The sequence below is a fragment of the Ambystoma mexicanum genome, chromosome 11 (assembly GCF_040938575.1).
Source record: "Ambystoma mexicanum isolate Mex_15411 chromosome 11, UKY_AmexF1_1, whole genome shotgun sequence".
Taxonomy (NCBI): Eukaryota; Metazoa; Chordata; class Amphibia; order Caudata; family Ambystomatidae; genus Ambystoma; species Ambystoma mexicanum.
The window spans coordinates 582,480,331-582,502,859 of record NC_090934.1 but is presented as its reverse complement, the minus strand read 5'-3'; positions in this window follow the sequence as shown (position 1 = coordinate 582,502,859).

The following is a 22,529-nucleotide window of genomic DNA, read 5'->3' as shown; positions in this document are numbered from 1 at the left end:
GAGGTAACTGGGCCAAGAACGAAGGCTCGCACACAGCAGATTGAACTGGTTTAAGCTGGTGAGGACAATGAAGCCACTCATAAGCGACCAGAAGTCATCATGGGGTGGAGGTCCACTGCTACTTAGCCGGGATCAACAGAAGTCATCATATTACATCATAAGCAGAAGTCTGCATAGAAAACAGACTCACAGTATATGAATTGCAGGAGGTGGGATAATTGTGCCAGAAGGCCTAGCGGTAGATTTCTAGACTGCTCCATAGTCAGTTGATGAGTGCTTTATAAAAGAACGGATCTGGAGGGTGTGTCAGGTCAGTCAGGTGGGGTTCCATTGCATGAAAAATACTGTTTTCCTTCACTTGCAAGTTGCTTTTGTTTGCCATCACCGAAATTGATACCTGAGCCTAATTTCATCAACAGTTATATTTGTCTGTTTTTTTTAGAAAGGGGTCTACCTTGATCGTGAGGAGGCAGACAAGCTGAAAAGGGTACGATTGAAGAATACAAAGAGAGATGGGAAATAAAAAAGAGAAAGTGTCAGAAAAAAAAAGGTTTTATGTGGAAAGAGTCTTGAAAAACAACTGCGAATGAAGTTCAGAAAGTAAATTTAACTGTTTATGGGAGTGGCATGGGGATAAATTCCCAAGACACCCAGAGAGCATGTCTGAAACTGGGGAGAGAAGAGGGGATACAGATTTTATGATAAACCTGCCTTAAAAACAGTAGCACTCTTTCAAACCAGTAAGAAGTGAAGATAGCCCATATGCCCACCTTTTGCCTTCAGGCATTTACAGCACACCTTTGCTTTAGCTGGGTTCACACTATGTAAAACCCCAAATACCAAGTACAATTAGGTCTGAATGTTAGTGTCACAATTTAGTAGTGTGAAAGCTGGATGCAGAATTCTGGCGGGTTTGGCAATGCAGTGGGGTGTGTATGTGTTGTATAAGTATGTTTTGATAAGGCAAGTTAAATGGTGTCAGGTTTCAAAAATAGAGAAGACTGCTGATACTCAATTTTTGGTGGGGACGGAAGCAGGTCTACCTGGTCCAGGAGAGGGTAGTGAAGCCAAATGGGGCAGAGAATAAAAGAAACGGGGAAAGTGTCACAAAAAAAGAAAAAGGTTTCATGTGGAAAGACTAGTATAAGCACAAAAGATATTATGACAAACCGGTCTTAAATCACGAGAGTGGCTGGTGATTTTGAGCCGCCCTTCCCCACAGTAATCCTACTTCCATAGTCTTTCTCTCACTATCAGGCCTTGAGCCCTGACCATCTCTCATGCAGAATTACTTTTTCTCTATCATGCTCTAACTCTGGTTTTTAAGTGGGGGGAGGGCTTGCCTGGGAAGAGCCCAGTCAGTCACCAAACACCTCCCTGGAGTGAAGGTGCAGCTTTGGCTTCCTATGCGTAAAGGACCTATGCAGAAACACGAAGCCGACGTGATGTCAGCTGTACGTGTTGCTTTGCAGAGCATCCAGTTCTGAGGATGGCATACCTGGGCTTGCTTGGTGCGGTGGCCCCTGTTGGTGTGAAAGCTCCCTTCCCTTATCGTAAATCCTGGGCAGTCTCCGCGGACATTGATATGCTGTATGGAATGGCTTAAAGTGGTGATACAGGCGGTTTCTGGGAGTGATCCTAACACTGTGCCAGTGAGGTGAAGATTGGGTATTCCAAGGCAAAGGTAAGTTCTGCTCCCTTACAACTCGGAGGGCACATTGGGGGGTAACTTGCTGCTGGAGCAACACCAGCCTCTCTGACACCTACACTGATACCCAGCACTGAAGGTGGAGGTGAAGAACCCCTGCATGTGTTTGCCACCCTCCCCTATGTTGGGAGAACAAAACAAGGACTCATCTTGCCCCCGAGCCCCTGGATTGGGACTCACAGCATCCTGAGAAACAGAACAGCCAGGATCCCTGTTTTCCATCACCTTGAACTGATCAAACCACATTAGAGCCAGGTTTACAGTATTCAAATCAACAGGACCCGCTGGTGCTGCCTTTGGCACTTACTTGAACTTTAAACCACTGTACTTGCACCCTGGAACCAGTTTGATGCCACGTCATGCCAATCTGAGACCCCCACCTGCTCAGATTGAATCACCAGCTCCACTGGACCTCCATTCAAACTGCTGCAAGCCTTGTGTCATGGTTCGACCCGAACCAGTAGTTACCAACATCTTGTACCAACTTGACCTCAAATCTCTGCTTCATCAAACCACATATCGGACCATCAGGGTCACAGCTTTGAACCATCACCAGACCTTGACTCCAACTGCTGGAAGAATCACTCATCAACCCGAACCAGTGGTTACCAAACATCTCAACTGACTCTTCAACCTTCGAACCAACCCTGATGAGCCCTCCGAAACTGCATCGCTCAAATGCTGCCTTTGAACTGCTCTGCATGACTGCTTCGAACCGATTAGCCACCCGCTCGCCGTTGGGACCTACTCAACTCGCTTCATCCGAACCTGGTTCAACACGCTCTCACAATGATAAGCATCCTGGTTCGGCGTTGAACCGCCATGAACTAATTAAGGTACTGTTGGAAGGCCCCAGCGCCATTGGTCAATTTGTTGTGCCCAAGGGAAGTGGTTAAGCCCCACTATTTCATCTTTTTCATCAAGAAGCATAGCCTTTTGAAAAATGTGGTGCTTTACTTCCTTTTCCTCCCTGCTAAGTATCCAGAATGCTTGCATCATTATATTCTACATTTCCCTGTCTTCTTTTATAGACGTGGGGTTTGTATATTGTTTTTAATGGTTAGTTGTATAAATGATTTGTTTGATCAAAGTATATATATTTGTATAGAACCTTGATTGGACAGTCTTCTATTTTAGAACTTGGGCTGCTACTTTCTCACATGCACACCCCTTCTGAGAGTATATCCTTCCCTTGGCTCACATTACTTCAAATGGCGAAGCAGGTATAACTCTTAGTTGTGCCTTTTTTTTCCTTTATGATTGGGATCACTGTTGATTTGCAGAAGTGTGGAGGCAGAGTAGGCGGTTTAGCCACTACTCACCCTGGGACTCCTCTAGAGTAGAAGTCATTTTGTAAAAGTGAGAAAATGATTTATTCACAGAGAGTGATTTATTTACAAACTGAGCCAGAGAGAAATTCCATTATCGCATGCAGACTGGATGTAAGCACGGCAACCGGAGACAATGCTGAGTAATCCAAAATGCATGTTTGCAGGGAATCATGATGTATTGTTTGGGGCAGTACGCCCTTGCCACGCCCAGCACTCTTTCGCAATACCCTGCACTTTGGCGAAATAATCTTGTCTGATGCTCCCCCTCTCAACTTCATTTCTCTCCTTCAGGCATGGATCTCCGCTCTCAGCCTCGCCTAGGTTTCTCTGGTGTCTGATCTTGGTTCCTCTTCTATAGCAGGCCTGGATTCCTTGCTCTGGATCATGCCTTTACTGTCTGGATGGCCTCCGGTAGGGACAATTCATTTACAAGGCTGGATTTGTAGACTAGCATGCAGGGATCCTGACAAGATTTTGAAGTGGGATTTTTTATCTGATGCATTTGTGCCGGGTTTGCGCTATATCAAATTTTTAAATGAGTAAAGTTGAGAGTAAAATGAGTTCTTAGGGCTTGAAAAAGTAATTTCCCTTTTCAATGTAGGTATTTTTATGCATGTCAATATTTATTTTAACTCTTTTGCAATCCATACTTCTTTGCACCTAGTAATTCATGGCAATTAAAAGATGCATTTTGTACCTTAAAGGTCCACTTCACATCAGGCATTACTCATTTTAGAGCTCCTTCCTCTGGTATTCAGGTACCCCGGACTTGAACATATCTCTGGAGCTGTATTGGTGGCAGCAGGAAACAGGCTCTTTCCTATATGACCATTATTTCACATATTTTCTTGCTAATAGTTGCCTACTTTTAGGAAGAGAAAATGGCTAGTGCTCCGCTTACCTGTAGGGCTGGTGACAGGCGATTGTTACACCCAAGCGTTTGTTTCTGCTTTTTTCAAATGAATAAACATATTTAACAGAGAATTGCAATGAGTTACATTTTTCCCACGTCTCGTTAAAGACGTCTGTGTATAAATGGATTCTAATTTATTTGGCTTACTATGCTACAAGAACCTTTATACATTCTAATCGCAGCAGCCTCTGGCACTACTGCGTGCCCCTCGCCAGCCGTCTCTGGCCTTCAGGCATTACTGTAATTAATCCCTGGCATGCTAAAGTTTAGTATGAGGTACAGCACACACTTGTGTTAGTAGTTTTGCTGGTCACCGAGCAGTCGCCAGGGTGTGACTTCTTGTTCAGACTGGGGCCTTATCTGCTCTGCCGAAACAAGGAGCAGGCCTCTTGCTCTTATCGGTTGCTTGTCCTTCTAGAAGCAGCTACCTGAATTACTTGCAAGGCTGTTTACTTCATAGAAGAAATGGCTCGTAACTTTCACGGGATGGTACTGGGCATAGACCAGGGAGATAATTAGTTGGTCTCATTTCGTGTTGTCGCCAATAATCTGAAATTGATTACAAAACAGTCCGGACTTCGGCACTTTCAGATTGTGGCTTGAGCTTCGCTACCTGTTCTTTTATTAACTCACCCACCCTCCAAACCCTCGGAGAAGTACTAACTGGCACATGCACAACAGAACTTGACAAGCGGAAGCCGATAAAACTGTATTCTAATGCGTCCAAGTCCACAACACCACCACGCTCTCTGTGTGAGGGAGGGTGTGGGGTGAGAGGGATGGTCTCTTTTGTCTCCAGGCTTTCTCATCCGGTTGTATTTGTAACACACTTCTTCGAAGTGTAAATGCATCTTTAGTCAGAAAGGGCGAGTAGAATCCCTCTCTCAGGGGTCAAGTCCTAAAAATGAAAGTGGGGACGCATGAACAAACGCAATGGGATGTGACGTCGCCAGAAATGAGCATAGCAAGGTGAAATATGCAAATGTCACATTTGCATTCATTCATTGCATAACCACCCAAATTGCACAGGTTAAATGACATTTTTTTTTAAAAAAAAACGTTAAACGTTGTGCATGTTTTAAACTCCAATAACCAATACAAATGTTTTCCCTGGAGCTTGCAGTATAAAATGGGACATTTCACCTTTAGTTGTTTGTTATTTTTCATCAGGTTGGTGAAGTGTCCAGCCTGCAAACCTGATGATTGTGGTTTGATCCCTGAGGTCGGTTTTAATTCATAAATTCAAAGAGGACATTCAATGTTTCTCATTGTAGCTGGAGGGGACTAAGTCCACCCTCTGAAAAAAGTAGGTGAACTCGGCCCACCCGTGTGTACCCTTTACTTGAGCCCTGCCGTCTCTTGAAGTCACCAAATTAACCATCACACGGTTTACTTGTAAGTGGATGGCCAGCCACCGGAAGGGGTGCTAGCCAGCATAGCGGGCTGCCCTCTAACCCCCCCCCAGGGGATTTATCGCATGGCCTCGCCTTAGGGAGGCGGAAGGGGTGTGCCCACGCCGGCCAGAACCAGCTCTGGGCCCAAGGGTACGCTTAAAGGTCTAGGGCTTCCGAGACTTGGCCTCTTTGCAGCTACAGATGAACAGCAGCAGCATCAGGATCATCGTCCTGAGCCTAGGGAAGATTCAGCAGATTGAGCACGGAAGCTTCGGCAGATAGAGCAGTTAGGAGTGGAGTAGAAGAGGTCGGAAGCGCAAGACGACCACCCTCGCCAGAAGGCCTTCATGGCGACCAGCGCTACCTCCACGTAGCAGGCTTGGGACCCTACTCGGTGAACTGGGTTGCTGTGGCTGCAGGGATGCCGTGCATGAGCTTGGGTGCTGGCCCGCATTGGTTTAATGCATGGCCGCAATGGCAGTCATGCTGTGCACGGCTCGGGGGGCTTTAGCTTCGACCCCTATTTTGTTTAAGGGACAGATGCGTGGGCTTTGGTACTAGGGGTGGTGATTAGTTGCCTGTCCATGCAAAAATGTGTTATATTTGGCGGCCCCTGCGCTGCATGCTTATTACCCAGCTATTCAGTGCTTTATGGTGCAGCGTGTCCATTGTTGGGTTTCAGCTGCCCTGCCGTGTGTGCATGACAGAGAAGGGGTTTGCTGGGTTACGGCAGCCTCCACGCCGCATGACCACTGTAACTTTGTTTGGGAAAATGTGCACCACCACTAGTTGTAATATCAGGGTGCTGGTTTTGATACAGCGAGTGGCACACGTTACAATGGTGGCAGCATGGGGACGCAATGATGCAGTTTGTCGGTGTTGTATGATATTCTGCATCCCCATGGCAGCATGAGGACGGCAGTGTTCAGCGATCTTTGGAGCCACGCTCACTTGGATACCCTGCCCACCCACAGATGGGTACAGCCATACAAACAGCGTAAAAATGAAAATATGAAAATACAGCGTGATAGCCCGCCCTCGCACAACTCTGTTCCTGGGATTGGCCAGTGATGATCTTTGTAGCTCCGCCCCTGCCCATTCCTGTCATCTGTGGGGATGCAGAATATCATACAACACCAGGAGCGCAACGTCATTGAGCTGACCGGGCTGAAGCTGCCCCACCCCTCCCAGCCCCCAAAATATTAGCTGCAGGCTCAGGGCTTCTGTGTCCCTTAACAGTTCAAAGGATCAGGAACATGCTTCTGGGTGCATTTTGTTTCTTCCGAGGCAAATCTACTATCTGCTCGGCTTGGATGACCAAGCACTGCCCGTTTCCCCAATCACAGCCCCCCTGAGACACACAGGCTTCCTCCCTGGCTCTGCAGCCAGTGCCCCAATGAAATCATCATCATCAGCAGAGCCTTTCTTATGCATGATGGTGAATTTCCAACTGAAAGACCACCAGTCACCCTGCAAATCTGTGACAATTAAAGCGAGCAACACAATAAAGCACCCTTTTGAAAATGTGTTCATACCCGTAACATCTAATAGCTTGTTATGCTAAAAAGTAAAATTTGCTTTGATATCCTTCACAACAACACGCTTGTGAAAAATCTCCAAACCTAAGTACGTTTTTTACGCCTCTTTTATTGTGTCTCTTAAAGCGCTGAAAATAAAGTGGGTACATAGATATTTTGACATTTACATCTTATAGTTTTCCATTCAGGAAGTGGAAAATAAAGGTACACTTGCTGCTATACGTGTTGTCATGATGCTTTACTATGCAATTTGTGGATTTTGCAAGTAAACTCTATAAGACAGTATTATTGTAGGCCTTGACACCCAAAACTTAAATATTTGTTCCAAGTAAAACGTGGAAGAAGGTGGCCGTGCCCAAATTGCAGAGTGGATTAAAATCCCTGATTCGCTGTTTAGCGTAAGTGTGTGATCCCAGGCCAATAGTATAATCTAAAACTGACTTCAACTGCAAAAACTTGAGTGCTTATACATGATTACGTTTACATCCTTACAATAGGACAGTTTTAATAAGTGTAGGGACAAATTAGTGTACCGTGGTGCTGCTCTGCTAGTGGCCCCTATGCTGTCACATAGAATTGCATTATTGCTGCACTGGCCCTCCCCCGTTTCGTATCCTTCATTCGACAGGCAAACATAGGGCCTCGTTATAAGTTTGCCGGTCCGGGAACTACAGTACCGGTAAGCTTGCTGGTACTGTAGTTCCCAGACCGGCAAACTACGAGTTGTGCTCGCGGGGGCCTTTGTGCCCGCCAGGTCGGACCTGGCGGGCAGAATGGCACCTGCGAGCACAGCATGTCGGATGCACCGGCACCGTTTATAATGGTGCCAGTGCATCCGACCTCCCCATTCCCATTCAGCCCTATGGAGCTCAAATGGGAATGGTGGAGCATACCGTTCCGGCACCCGCGAATGGGCAATTACCGGGTCCGGCGGGGCCAGAATACCCTGGTAATTGCCCATTCGCGGGTGCCGGAATTCTTTGCAAGTTTGGAGGAAGCCTGCCGGCATTACAGGCAAGGCTACCTCCAAACTTGTAATGAGGCCCATATAGTCTCGCCAGTGAGTCAGTGCACCAGAGATTCTAGTATAGCGGTCTAACTTTGGTAGAACCAACATTACATTTTCTCCCCTATTGTACCCAGCCACAGAAATTGCTTGGGCCGTCCAGAGTACTGCCCCACACTTTGCTATGTCCTGTTATGCTATGATATTGAGCCTCTAAGAATTGGTCCAGGCATTGGGAGCAAAGGTGCCAGGAATAGCCCTTAAAAAAAACAGTGTGCAGGGACTAGAACATTACGTCTGCACATAATACCTTTTACTTAAACTCTGCAACCAGTTATGAACTTATCATTTTATGTTAACAAGACTCTACGGCTGTATAGCCCTGGTGCGTAGCTGCTAGGTTCTTGCCAGCCATGTTTGCTGTATACTTTGCTAGTAAGAAAGAAGGACAGCACATTATCAGAGAATCAGGGACGGCGGCAGGGCCTTTCAACTCTTTCAAATGAAAGGGTCCTCGAGCCACAGGGGGCCCCCAGCAACAGCCTATATATTGCCACTCAGCAGTGTAATAACACAGCAATATATTCCTTTATATATTGCTCACTTTCTGCCTTTTACAGTGTGTCCTTTGCAGTGCTCACCTTACAAGCTTCTGCTAGAGCCTATCCCGCTGTCACTTCCATTGAGGAAAACAGAACTATTATCATATGCTTTCAACACTGTTTCCTCCACGTCATCCACTTTCTTATGAAGAAGGATCATTCACAACTATCAGCGGTCATTCAGTGTTTTAGCTCCCTGCTGGCTCGTGATAATTGGCAGCTATTAACCTTACCTTTATCTCCATTATAATGGATGCCCTCCTACCCATAGGAGCCTCAGAGTGCTTTCTGTTTTAAGCAAGGGGAGCCCCCAACCATCATGTTGAAATGGTCGCCCTGTGGGATGTTCTGACCCACTAGCCCACTAGGCTCTGCCCCGCAACATCACTGTGTACTGCTTTCATCAGAAGCAACAGGATGGCCGCCAAAAAGCTCTATGCGTGAGAAATCTCTGAGAAGTGCACAGGGAAACCTGAAAAATAGGCTGCCAATCCATTTTGCCTGTGTCAGTGGTAGAACCGGAGACCACCCTACCAAAACCTGTCATTGGGCTGTCCACAGAGTGAAATGGAACTATTTGAAATGGCAGTGTTGCAGTCCAAGGAAAACCCAGAAGTGCTTTAAAATCCGTTTTTTCCTTGGCTGTTGAAAGTGCTAAATCATGTTTCCAAACACCAGAAAAGATCCAACATCCTTGTTGGGTGTTAAACATCACTTTATTTAAAGACTCCACCTAAGCACAATGTCAGGAGAAGCACATTTCATCATAAGAAAATCCACATTCAAAAAGGTGCTTGCCTGGAAAAATCTGTTAGATATGGGAGCAGTCCCGCCGCTCGTCTGTGTCAAAGCTGTCATTTACTTATACTGTTAGTTAAAACTTGTGTCTTAAAATCAAATTGTGGAAAAGAAGAGCCATCAAAAGCAATATTGGTTGCTACAATTCAATTTCTATGTTTGAAAAAGACTGGAATTATGAGATCTGTGTATATATTTGTTGAAAATGTAAGTTTATTTAGAAAAGACAATTTTAAACAAGGGGTTTTAAAAGTGAACTAATGTTGGCCACAGTACTTCAAAGGCACATTCCACAGTTTGCCCCAAACAAATGCATATTCCCCCTGCTCAGGAACTGTCATTGAGTTGTTAATGGAGGTGGGAGGAGATTTTGGCCTGTTGCTCTGAGGAGAGACAAAAGACTCCCTTGATTGAAAAGATATGCAGAAAACATAACAAATATTTCTGTCAACAGAAAACAACTGCCAGCAGGAAGGGGGCCTGGGAGTGCTCTGGGCCCAGCAAACCATGGAGGCGGGGCCAGACAGATTTGTGTATCTTAGATTACAAGAAAATATCTTTTTGGAAAAAGACTCATAGAGAACTATGCAAAACTGGTTAAAATCTGTAATGTACAGGTTGTTAATAGGAAAATGCTGCTCACAGTTTGAGACTACTCTGAACTCTGTGCGATGTTCAGAGACAGGACTACCGAAATGTTGATGTTGTAGCAATTGTGATAATGCTAGAAATATGAAAATTCACAGGATTATGCCCAGATGTCATGTGCATGTATGGAGAAAAATGTCTCAGGTCTGACTCTGGGTAACCAACCAAAAGCGCGGAAAACTGTCAACTTTGAACCAAAGCTCTCACTAAAATGGAACTCGGACGGATACGTGCTCTGCTAAATCTGTAATGTGAATATGTATTATTAGCAAGTTGATGATATTGTGAATATGATTTATGTGAAAAATAGATTTACTGTACTGAAACAAAGGGGAGCTACTCCCTGGATTGTAAAAAGCAGCATCACTATGACACTGGATTTCCTTCTCAAATCAGGAGAAGGGAAATACTCTGACCAATCGGATTCCTAGAGGGTATACTTAGTATAATTCTGCCTACCCACCCCTTTGAGAAATACATACATAGGGACAGTTTAGGACCTAGAAGGACACACAGATTCACCCATCGACTGATTTACTGGTGAAGCACTCTGCAGGAGAACCCAGATCCAAGACTCCAGAACTTTGAAAGCAGAGAAGGCCCAATTCCAAAGCTGAACCCTTCTAAGCTGGCCTTTAAAATCTTGCAACCTGATTTTAACCCCAGACTTCCAAGGGGCACCCCAAAAATTGAACAGCCTGGCTGTGCTGTTTCTGCTTTCTTGCCAATAACTCTTGCTATAACCCAGAGATCCCAACCAGTAGAGCAGAGCTGTAACCAGATAGCTGTAACCCAGAACCAACCCGTCAGATCCAGTCCAGAGTGCCGTGCAGAGACCAGAGTGCTGTGCTGAGTGCAGAACCGGGTGCCTGAATCCTGTCTGGTGGGCTAGCAGAATTCCAGTCCAGAACCCTTTGACCAGATCTTTGACGGGCCTATTCCAAACCATAGTTGTGAGTATCTATCATCGCATAGAATTGTCCATAGCCAACCTCTTATCTTTAAGTAATCCTATCCAACCCATTCTATCATATCCAGAACTGCATTGTAGAATCTCTTTCTTGTTTTTGTGAATCTTTCCCTCATCCATATAATCCTTTGTTAATTGTAGTGATAAATTAATCTTTGCGCTAATATATTTGCTGCAGAAAGACAAATGTGTTGGCAGGCAAAAGTTAGAGCAGAGGTGCCGCTGTTCTGGTGGCTGTCCGTTGGGTATCTTGCATCTTCATAGCCTCCTTAGTGTAAAGAATATCATTGTTTGTAATCTCAAAAGCGCATCTTTCATTTGAAAATCTTGACTCTTTCGGAGAAAAATTGACCTCCACTAAAACCTTCATAACTTCTGAACCGTACATGCTAGAAACGAAGTTTAAGTGTCAAATTGAAGCTAACATCCTCAGCATTCCAACCCCTTATAGGTTTCCCACAATCGCATTTCTCGCGCGCTGAAAAGTTTGCTGTGAATTTGCATTTTGCTCAATTTCAACACGTATAAACCAGCTATTCTTTGCATCTGACCTCACATTTCAGTTTTCAATCTGCTAGTTGTTCACTCATCATTGCCAGTGTTTACCTGAAACTATACAAAGCGGCTCCCACTAGTTTTGAATCCAATTTAGAGAATTACATTAATTTTTCAGTGTTTTTCCCATTCATTCAAAACCACATTCAAAAGCATTTGACTTGTTTTGAAATCATTCCTGTTTCTCTCTGCTTGCTCGGGGGGAATTGGGATTGAAACTGTATTGGTTGAGATTGCATATTCTTGAAACCTGTTTTCTCTCCTTCCATTCTATATTGCATATTAGGGGGGATTGAGTAGTATAAGGGGGAAAGAGTGATTACATTGCATTTGATTGAACACATAAAAGTATTATTTCTGTGCTGCATTAATTTCCTATCATTGCATTTGACTGAACCCGCACAAAGTTTTATTCTAGGCTAAATTATTTTTCTTATCTATACTCCTTCTGATTAAAGAGATTGTTGATTTTAACATCACCCATTGGTGATCATTGAGTAAATATTAATAGTGTGATATCTAGATATTGTTCCAATTCATAAAAGTGTGATATATATCTTGTTCAAATTCATAAAATAAGTCTTTTAACTTTGTAAAACAACCTGCTTCCTGGTACAGTGAGACCGGGGGGATTCAAAGAGAGGGGCATGATATAAGGGTACATCATTAAGAAATAAAAGAACTTATAGACACAAATATATAATTAAGGGTTTCAATTGTGCATCACACGCTAGGCATTGACTATGGTGGAGTGCTGGGTTGAAATCACAAGATTGGGGGCTCGTAGCGGGATTTCTGAATTAGATATACCACTTGTGACAGTCTAATACAGTGTGCTAACTGACAGGGTACATAAATCCTGTTGGGCTACCACGCTGTGTTACGCTGTGAAAAGCACCCCTCAATAGGAATGCTCTAAGGAATCGGTCTGTTTTGCAAAAATAAAAAATAAATTTCTGTAAGTCAGGAAGGAAATTAATATTTCCAGAATGGTGACTTTGGTAGAGATGAAGATGGCTAAAGAGCACCTATTGCATAAATTATTTGTAAGGGGTGAATGGACAGAGCAGGATCAGAATGTGTGGTTGCAGGCAATCACAGAACAAATCACTGCAACAGGGTTAGATATATGGCAAGATCAGGGTCCATTACATATGGTCCTGAGTGAATTATATATGGCCCCTAAGGCAAAGGAAGAGCAAAACAAGATTGCCAAAATAGCGGCATATCTATACCTATACCTATATATTGGAGCAATACAGGATAAATATGCCGAGGACCCAGATCTGGCAAACAGGCAACTGCAGGCATTAGAAAAGCCCCAAACTGTTATGGACTCTTCTGAGCAGAGTCTACAGAGGAGCCAGGAATCATAAAATGAAAGTAGGCAGTATATAATAAAAATAAAAGAGGACAAGGGTATTCTGCAGCAGGAAAAGGCAGACCAGGTACCAAGAAAGTTTGGACTCCCTACTGCAGAGCCAGAAAAAGCCAGAACAACAGATACATTTCAACAGGGCATGCACAGAGGATGTAGTCACCCTGCAAAGCCACTTAGGCAGAGAGAAAAAAGAGAGTAATAAATGAATCCTGAAAGACCTGGACACCGAGGCAGATTTTGATGAAGAGCGCCAGAAAGCTGGTGCGCTTCAAAGACAGAGGGACGACCTGGTGGCACAGAGGCAGGCTCTTGCTCAGGAAAGGGACACCTTATGCCTGTAAGTCTGCTATTTAACAGAGAAGCTGGAAGAAAATCACCTGGCCCTTCAGGGACTTGGTGACCTCCAAAAAGACCATCAAAAATTGTTAGAGCACACCAGGAGGGTGGAGGAGGCTCTAGGAAGGAAGGACCAGGCCAGTATGGATAGGACTCAGGAGGTAACCCTCCTGCAGCAAAGACTGGCCCAGTACTCTAAAACAACACAAGAAGCACAGAGAGAAAATGAGGCTCTCTGTGAGAACAATGACAGGCTCCACAGGCAGGTAGCCATGCAAGAGAGATTGATAGAGACTAGTAAGGCCTTGATTGAGGAACAGAAAGCTCAGATTCTTGCATGGCAACAGGGAGCAGGGGCTGACAGAGATGAGGTTCGCTGGGAAAGGGAAACACCTGAGCATAACCTCAGGAACCCTAGTACCAGAGGCCTTCATCTCTTCCAATCCCTGGACTCTGCCACCCCCATGTCCACTGACGCACATGAGCCAAGGGCCACAGGAATGGCAGATTTCAATCCAATCAGAAATATGGGGCTCATAGACCAGCACCTCCCAGGAATGGATGGGCGGGCATCTGGGTATGGGTACCCAAGTACTATGAGATTTAGTGGGGAACTCCATGAGAGTAGGCCCACTAAGGGCATTTTGAAAACCTCTGCCCAGCTAGGACAGTGGGGGGGGTACTCATCAAATCCTGGGAGCAAGGAGGAATCAGAAGACTCCTCTGAGCACCCCAGGACACAGGAGACTAGGTCCCCGCATTCTGCCAGCCATTCCCAGGCTCGCAGAATCCGGGAGAGCCTAGAAGACCAGACGGGCACCTTTGGGAGCAGTGCCTCTGAGTCAGAGGAGGAGTGGACCAGGGTTATCTGAACCAAGAAGGCCAATAAGGAAAAAAAGGGCCTTGCTTAAGGACCCCTTAAAGCAAATCAAAGCGATAAGGAGCGTCATCACGCCCTATCATAAGAACGCTAAGTATTCTGTTTGGGAGCACTTAGAGCTCTTTGAGCAGATGATGGAAACTTTCCATTTGAAAGACAGCCAAAGCTGTATTCAATATGTGAAATGGACCTTCTCACCAGAATACTCCAGCTTCTTTGCGGGGCTGGAGGACCAAAATCATTCTAGATGGTCCACCTAAATGGCGGCCATCTTGAAACATTTTTCTGTGCATAGAAATCCTCAGGAGGCTCGCAAGGCAGCCTACAACTTGCAATGTGGGGGAGGATCAGGCCCCACAAGAATCTGTGCAGGAATTAAAGCGGGCCTTTGCGCAGACCACCAGAAGGGTGCGCACGGACAGCAAAGAATTTGTGAATACTTTTTTCCACGCTCTCCCGAAGTACATCATGACCCAGCTAGTGAGAGATTTTCATGAGAAAAGATCGCTAGACTGGGTCATTGAACAGGCCACACAAATTTATGAGGTGCAAAAGCCCATAGAAAACAAAAATAATCCTAAAAGCCCCAAACCAACCAACACCCCTGCTGCTGCTAAGGTTGCAGAGGTGAAAGTTGCCCCCATTTTAGACTTGGAGATGGGGGCCTAAAAACCTGCCTGCACAAAATCAGAATAATCCCAAGCCCAAAAGGCCCTCGGGCCAGTCACAGATAGGGAGTCAAGGAGGTAGTCCCACAAATGGGATCTCTCACTCCCCTGACTAGATAAGTCAGCGCTACAAGGGGAACCGACCCATCCTGGGTTATGTGTGGACTCTTACAGCCCAAGGGGAGGATCCAACCAAACACCAGCGAACCCGGGAAACCTCCCTCCTCACTTCCCCCAGGAGGGCAGAAATTCCCCAAATCCTGGACAGAACTTTTTCTCCAGGTACCCGCAAAACATCCAACCCCAACACCATCCATCCTTCTTTCCCCAATTTCCTGAGCCCAGACAACCCAATCCGGGAGAGGGGAGGCCAAGGGTGGAAGGGTACCCAAATTTTCCAAACCCGGGGTATTTTCAGAGAAGGGAAAGCTACCCTTCCGGGGATCAGCCTAGGGGAGAAATGAGAACCCCTTATCAGCCTAAGCGGGTGTCACAGCTAGACCGCCAGGTCCAAAACATGTCACAGGATCTGGGTTGCATGCTGAGGGCTCAACAGAACCCTCAGATGAGCATGCTGGCGCAGAATGCCTCAAACTCCGGACCTGGTGCTCCAGAGCAATGACGGGGGCAGAACCCCGACAACCCACTGGTTCCCAGGGAGGAGGCACAAGGGGAAGGGGGGTGTAAAGCCTTGGAGGAGGCTTCCTTCCCCACTAGTAGAAAGCCCCTGGAAACCCAGGAACCGGAACCAAAATCTCCTGCCCCTGAAAGTCTGCAACTCAAAGAGCAGAGGAGGGGGGGGGGAGAAACAAAGAACCCAAACAGACCCATTTTGAGGAGGAGGTACAAATCTTCCAATTTGAAGCAGAGGGATCCTCAGAGGATTCTGGGAAAAGGATCTTCTCCTTCAGAGATGGGGGAACTCCTCCCAAAGAAAAATGGGTACCAAAGGATTCAAATCCAGACTGGGTAGATGTGGGGACTGAGCTAGCGCCGCCCATCATCCAACCCCAGAACCAACAGCATGAAAATCCCCTGGTTCAAACCCATCCTGGTGACTGCCTCCAAAAAGGGGGGCGTGGCCCAGAACCAGAACCAGGGGAACCCAAAACGTCTCCCATATCTAGTTGTCACCTTTTCTTTTCAGATTCCCAAGACTCCCCACAGAATTCTGCCCAAATCTCTTCTCTATCAGTGTTCAAAACTAGAAAACTAACCCACCAGTGGTCCAGAAATGTACATTATCTGTGCCCCTTGAGGAGAAGGAGGGAAGATTCTATGCCCCGGTCCAAATACAGGGGCAGGGTACAATTCTGGCACTGGTAGACACTGGATCCCAAGCTACCCTTCTGTCAAAAAGGGCCTTTGATGAACTGAATTCGGGAAGGGGGGAGAATTACCAAATTCCTCTCACTTCTCTTCCTGGACAACTTCAGAACTTCGACGGGAAGGAAATTCCCATCGAGGGGACTGCGGATTCGGACATTAAAATTGGGCGACACAAGGTGAAGCACCCGGTCATAGTTGTAACTCCAGAGGGCAGATTTTTGTTTACTAGGGAATGACCTCCTGCGAAGGTTGTCACCCCTAATAGATTGTGTAAACAAGGTCCTCTGGACCCAGACCAGCAGACCAATCAAACTAAAACAGAGTGTCAACCATGTTAGTTTAAACGGCACCTGCCACATGGTTGAACAAAAATCTGACCAAGTAGAATTTCACTTCCAGAACAACCAAATCCCAGACGTGACAGTAATAGCAGTAGGACAACAAACTGGTGATGGGGGTCCTCTCTTTTTCTGAAAATCAACCTTCCTTCCAGTTTAAGGTGGCATTCCACACTGGAAGGAAACACTCTGAAATTCTTTACCAATCCACAATCAGACATTCCCACTCCTATAGTCCAGAAAGATGAGAAATCAGCTCAAAGCGTGGCTGATATTCAGCAACTTGGAGAGCAGTTGTTCATCCCAATTCAGTTAAATGAAGGGAAGGACTCTGTTCTCGCCCAAGTGTGTGTGAACAACGGTAAGAACTTCATCAGCGAAGCCATGTTCCGCAAACTCCCAAAAGATCCAGCCCTTCCCACCTTTAAACTGATAGACAAATGGCAAATTGATCTGGAAACATCCAATTCCAAACATCTCCTGCCAAGCAGGTGTATGCTCAAAATCTCCATAGGCAACAAGAGCATAGTCCATAATTTTTGGGTCGTGCGAGACGTCACTGCCGCCTTTTACTTAGGCAGTGACATTCTCAATCGCTTTGCCATTAGTTTGGACCTAATAAACTTCAAAGCTTGGTCCCGATTAGCAGATAACCCATGGGCTTTGATGACCCAGAGAAAGCATTTAGGTCAGCTCAACTGCTGCCTTATGCAGTTGAAATTCAGATTGCAGAGGAAGTCACCATCCCAGAAAGCAGCCGACAATTCTCCCTGGAAGTGAAAGTTAAAAGAGGACAGAAATCGAAAAACCCTGATGCCTATATTCATCTAAATGCTTCTTTCCAACAGCAAGGTTTGGGGGTTAACCCAACACCACTAGTCAATATAGAACATGACACCATTCCACTAGTGGTGGATAACAGCGACTTAAAGAGTATCACTCTAGCCACAGGCACCATTATTTCGGGTTGATGAGCGACATTTTTCCATAGACTTAGGTAATGAACTGTTAGGACCAATCCCCAAGGACTGTTTTGACAGTGATAGTGATGACAACACAACACCAGACAGGATCTTTACCCGGCATGGGGGGGAAATCCTGGTGTACACTTCTTGCCCTTATGGTAAGGATGATCTGACCTGTGACTTCAGGAGGGATGAGGTGATTTTCCAGGTCCATGAGGGCTGCCTTCGCCAACTGAAGCCACCAGTCCAAATCGGCACTTTGACCAGGGACTTCTCCACCCAGCTGGAGGAGGCCGCTGAGGTAGCAAAACCAGAAGTCTTTCCAGGCTTCATGCAGATGGTTGAAGAGAGAGTCAACCTAGCTGAAGCCTGTGAGACTCTGGAGCAGAAGCAAAAATTGAAACAAGTTTTATTGGAGTTTCAAGATCTCTTTGCGGTGGACTCATGACTGTGGTCGCACCGACATCCACACTACAACAATTCCCACGGACTCCAGTGTTTGTGAAGCAATATCGCTTGCCTCTCGCATCAATGGGGTCCCTCACTGAAATAATTAAGAACCTTGAGTCCCGTGGGATAATCCGTCCAGTCCACATCACCTTCAATAATCCGGTGCTGGGGATTTTGAAGCCAAACGGCCAGTGGAAACTCTGCGCCGACCTTAGGGAGCTCAACAAACAGGTCCATACTTCCTGATGGCCTCTTCCCTACATTGACCAAGGGCTGGCCCAGATCCAGAGGTCACAGGTATTCACTGCAATAAACATGACCAATGGATACTGGACTGTACCTGTCAGTAGGGAGGACCAATACAAGCTGGCCTTCACCTTTGGGAGGCAGCAGTACACATGGACCCGGACTCCCTTCCGATACATCAACTCTGGCAATGAATTCAATATTTTTCTACATAAGGCCATGCCCGACCTGGTTGAAAGGGGTAACCTGGCCTATGTAGATGATGTTCTCATCGAAAGCACAACTGTGGAGGAACGCATAGCGAAGATCTGTTATGTTCTGACACAGTTGAGGGCAGCCGGAGCAAAACTTTCCTTTCAAAAGGCACAGTGGTGTAGAACCCGTGTCAATTTCTTTGGGCATGAGATTACTCCTCAGGGTCTCTGTCCCCAGGAAAAGAAAGTGGAAGCACTCCAGAAATTGAAAGACCCCACAACTCTGCAGGAACTGACTAATTACAGTAGAACGTTCATTGAGGACTACGCAGAGATCACAAGACCCCTGATTCATCTTTTGAAGGGGGTGGTCAAGTGGGAGTGGGGTCCAGAACAAGCCGAGGCAGTAAAACAACTCAAAAGAAGCCTCTCACAAGCACCTTGCCTAGCTTACCCTGTCAAAAACAAGGAGTTCTTCTTGGAGACAGGGTTCTCTAATACATGCTTGACTGCAGTATTATACCAAAAGCATGACAAGGTCAATAAAGTAATCTCCTATGCGAGTAAAACTGTATCCTCTGTGGAGGAAAAATTCAACGATTGTGAGAAGGCACTCCTGGCAACGGTGTGGGCATTGAAGAATTACTGCCCGTTTAACCAGGGGGAACACATCATAGTGGAGACTCCACACCAGCCTCTGCAATATCTCCAAAGTGACAGAATCCGGGCCGGAAATGTGAGTAATTCCCGACTTGCATGATTGTGCCAGAGAAAACTGTCTCGAGGACGAAAGTCTTAAAACCAAGGACAACATGGAGGCATACCTCAATTCCCCACACAAAGTCTTTGAAGAAGACAAGTGTGAGGGAATGCCCACTGTCTATGTGGATGGATGCTCCTACCATGTTGACAACAACGGGGAAAAAGAACTTGTGGCCGGAGTAAGGAATGCATGGGTGAATAAGGCACCAGAACCCTCTGCTGGGTACAAGATTGGTCCCTGAAGTAGTCAAGTGGCAGAGTTGATGGCTGTGCATCACTGCTGTCCAACATCAACTCCACGAACTGGTCATAATCACAGATTCGGATTATGTACGGAACGGGTTTGTGGAGCATGTGGTTAACTGGAAAACCAGAGGCATGCTATGTGCTAATAATAAACCTTTGAAACATGGAAAATTAATTCAAAATATTGATGATCTGGTCACCTTGAATGGGATGACCATCTACTGGAAAAAGATCAAGGGTCATTCCAAAGTAGAGGGACCAGACAAAACTGGAAATGACTTAGCTGATCAGCTGGCCAAAACCGGAGCCATCCAAGGGGATCTACTTGAGATCGAGTCCCTGTTGGGGGAAATCCAGGTCACTGCCATCACTAGGTCCCAGACAAATGCTCACAATGAACTCTCAACTGCACAATGGAGTAAGGAGACCCCAGATGCTGATTTGATTACGGCTCAAAAAGTGAATCCAATAATTGGTAAGTTTTATCAACACATTGAGGACCCTAAGAACTTTCCCCTGACGGATACCGATTACATTGGGAAAGAGGACCTCAGAGTGTTGATGAAATGTCCAAAAATGTTCTGAATCCAAGATGGTTTGTTGGTAAGAAGATCCCTAGCTGGCCATGATCAGTGGGTGGTCCCTACCTCATTCCGAAGCCTGATGTTAAGTCCCGCCTATGATGCGCCCACAGCCGGTCATAGGGGGTTTCATACAACACTTGAAATCTTAAGAGAGGTTGCATACTGGCCACACATGGGGCAGGACCTCGACCAATACTTGAAGGGGTGTCTTCTGTGTGCACAATTTCAGCCAACATCCCTCACACACCGTGCACCTCTCCAAAAGAGGGGAATGACACTGCCGTGGTCAGATTTGCAAGCCAATTTTATTGGGCCTGTGATTCGCTCCTCTAGGGGAAACAAGTACATGTTGACCGTGACATGCTTGTTTACTAAGTGGGTAGAATGTTTCCCAGCCCCAAATTGCAACGCAGAAACAGCAGCTGCCCTGATGATCAACCACATCTTCTCGCGTTTTGGATTACCCCAAAGGATCGAGTCAGACCGAGGTAGCCACTTCACTAGCGAAGTAATGACAAAGATGTGGGAGATACTTGGGGTCAAAAGGAAGCTACACATTGCCTACCGGCTAGCCTCTAGTGGTGCAGTAGAGAGATACAACAAGACAATTGTGAGCATATTAAAGAAGTTTGTGGCAGATTCTGGGCCAAGTTGGGATATTCGATTACCTCTTGTCCTAATGGCCATCAGATCTACCCCTTCATCTGCAACTAAAATGTCACTGTTTGAGCTGATGACTGGATGCAGGATGGTGCTTCCCGAGCATCTGCTCTACAGAACCCAAGAGCAGACATTAATCAATGCCTTCACAACTCATGAGTATGTTGAAAATCTAACAAAACACCTTCAACATGCTTTTGCCTATGCTCAGCAAAATCTAGAAAGATCTGCAGACAGCATAAAGACCCACTATGACTTAAAGATTACTAGAAAAGAATACCATGTAGGAGACCGGGACTACTTATACAATTTCCAAAGGAATGAGGCCAAACAGCGCACATTTTTGCCTACCTGGAGGGGTCCTTTTGAAATTGTAGACAAAATCTCACCAGTCGCCTACAAAATCTGCATCCCCAAAGGCAGTTTGGCAGAGGGGGAAGATAAGTGGGTCCATACTAACCAACTAAAGTGTTGCCATCCTAGGCACACTCTGCAGCAACTGGAGGAGTCTTCTGGAACCCCAGAGGGGGTCACTCCAGCTCCCTAGAATTCCAACTATAAAATATTTCATCTCTATAATCAATAAATTGCCAATAGAAACATGTGTCCTGATTTGTCAAAATGTATGTGTCCGCCCCACTACATTAATAGTGGTGGGGAAATGTCTACCAATATGTTTTTCCTTTGTCATCCTAGAATTGGAAACCCTGGAGACTAAAATCAAGAGGACCACCCGGGGACAGGAAGGAAAGATCCAAGGGTCCCGGGGTATCGCTTCATACCCACATCAGGACTGGGCGAGGAACTGGTCGATCCACCCCTGATGGAAGAAAAGATGATGAACTTTGCCATTTTTGGAACCAAAAGAAAGGAGACTGATCATCCCAGCCTTGCGACTTCCCATTGATGGATGCACAATGCCAAATTGCAAGGGGGGGCTTGTGGGATGTTCTGACCCACTAGGCTCTGCCCTGCAACATCACTGTGTGCTGCTTTCATCAGAAACAACAGGATGGCCGCCAAAAAGCTCTATGCATGAAAATTCTCTGAGAAGTGTGCAGGGAAACCTGAAAAATAGGCCGCCAATCCATTTTGCCTGTATTAGTGGTAGAACCGGAGACCACACTACCAAATCTGTCATTGGGCTGTCCACAGAGTGAAATGGAACTATTTGAAAAGGCAGTGTTGCATTCCAAGAAAAACCCAGGAGTGCTTCCAAATCCATTTTTCCTTGGCTGTTGAAAGTGCAAAATCATGGTTCTCAAACACCAGAAAAGATCCAACATCCTTGTTGGGTGTTAAACATCACTTTATTTAAAGAATCCACCTACGCACAATGTCAGGAGAAGCACATTTCATCATAAGAAAATCCACATTCAACAAGGTGCTTGCCTGGAAAAATCTGTCAGATATGGGCGCAGTACCGCCGCTCGCCTGTGTTAAAGCTGTCATTTACTTATACTGTTAGTTAAAACTCAATGTCTATGTTTGAAAAAGACTGGAATTATGAGATCTGTTTATATATTTGTTGAAAATGTAAGCTTATTTAGAAAAGACAATTTTAAACAAGGGGTTTTAAAAGTTAACTAATGTTGGCCACAGTACTTCAAAGGCACATTCCACAGTTTGCCCCAAACAAAGGCATCTTCCCCCTGCTCTCTGCTCAGGAACTGTCATTGAGTTGTTAATGGAGGTGGGAGGAGATTTTGTCATGTTTCTCTGAGGAGAGTCTATAGACTCCCTTGATTGAAAAGATATGCAGATTCAACTGTCAACAGGAAACAACTGCCAGCAGGAAGGGAGCCTGGGAGTGCTCTGGGCCCAGCAAACAATGGAGGCGGGGCCACACAGATTTGTGTATCTTAGATTACAAGAAAATATCTTCTTGGAAAAAGACTCATAGAGAACTGTGCAAAACTGGTTAAACTCTGTAATTTATATGTTGTTAATATGAAAATGCTGCTCACAGTTTGAGACTACTCTGAACTCTGTGCGATGTTCAGAGACAGGACTACCGAAATGTTGAT